Genomic DNA, 1,557 nt, shown 5'->3' on the forward strand with positions numbered 1-1,557 from the left:
AACCAGTGTGCCTGGTGCCAAGCTTTGGCCACTGGAAGAATGAATGCCCTAAGGCAAGGAAGGAAGAGGAAGCTCCCGCAGTTGTGGGGCTTGCTGACCTGGAAATTAAATAGGGCTGCTGGGGCTCAGAGATATCAGGTCCCCAAGAACCCACGGTAGCCTTAAAAGTGGGGGACCAAAACATTGACTTCATGGTGGATACAGGAGCAGAACTGTCGGTAGTAACAAAACCTGTGGCACCACTGTCCAAAAAGACTACCGCTGTAACTGGGGTATCAGGAGAAGAGACGATGAAATCGTTTTGCCAGCCCAGAAAATGTCAGATGGGGGGAGGGGGCACCAAGTGATTCATGAATTCCTCTACATTCCTGAGTGCCCAGTACCCCTGTTGGGAAGCGACTTGCTCTCCAAACTAGGAACACAAGTGACTTTCTCCTCTGAGGAGAGGCCCACCTTCCAGATGGACACTATGACTTACTTGCGCTCTCTCTCAATACCACCCCAAGATGAGTGGAGGTTGCATGAGCCTCCGAAGGAAGAACCGGGTGGGCTGGAAGAGCATGAGAGAGAGCTAACGCAATTATTCCCTGAGGTCTGGGCGGAAGACAACCCCCCCACCCCCACCCCAGGCTGGCTAAACATCAAGCACCAGTGATAATAGAACTCAAACCAGGCACCATCCCAGTTAGAAAGCTCCAGTACCCGCTACCGATAGAGGCCTGGGCCAGCATACTGCCCCACATCAATAGATTGAAGCAGGCATTCTAGTAGAGTGCCAGTCGGCTTGGAATACGCCGATCCTGCCAGTCAAAAAGGAAGGAGGACAGGACTATAGGCCTGTACAAGATCTCAGGCTAGTCCAGACCCTAGTTGGGTCCTATATACTGATGGCACTAGCCTGATAAAACAAGGACAACGGCTGTCAGGTTAGCCAAAGAGGAAGGGGCTATCAAGACTGGAAAGGGATGGTGGGAATTGCCAAGTGGCAAATTATTGGTACCGGAGGAGCTGGCACACAATCTGGTAAGTCAAACACACCAAGCGACCCACCTAGGCCATGCTGCCTGCTCACAGGTTAATGCGGCCTCTCGGGTATTCAGACAAAAACCTCTGGATATTTAGCTGAAAGGCACGCTGCCCTTTGAACACCTGGGAGTGGACTTCACTGAAATGAAACCTCACTGACACTACCGTTACCTGCTGGTCATGGTATGTACGTTCTCGGGATGGGTAGAAGCTTTTCCTCCCTGGACTGAAAGAGCATCAGAAGTAGCCCGGTGCCTGCTTAGGGAAATAGTTCCCAGATTTGGACTTCCTACCAGCATTGGTTCAGACAATGACCCAGCTTTTGTAGCTGATTTAGTACAACAAGTAAGCAAAACTTTAAACATCAAATGGAAACTGCACACTGCATATAGGCCCAGAGTTCTGAGATGGTGGAATGAACCAACCGGACATTAAAGAGACTCTCTAAGTGGATCTTAGAGACTGACTGCTCCTGGGTGGACTTGCTTCCGACGGCTCTGCTCAGACTCAGGATGACCCCACGGTCCCAAG

Source organism: Bison bison, unplaced genomic scaffold (genome assembly GCF_000754665.1).
Source record: "Bison bison bison isolate TAMUID 2011002044 unplaced genomic scaffold, Bison_UMD1.0 scf7180017864529, whole genome shotgun sequence".
NCBI classification, from domain to species: Eukaryota; Metazoa; Chordata; class Mammalia; order Artiodactyla; family Bovidae; genus Bison; species Bison bison.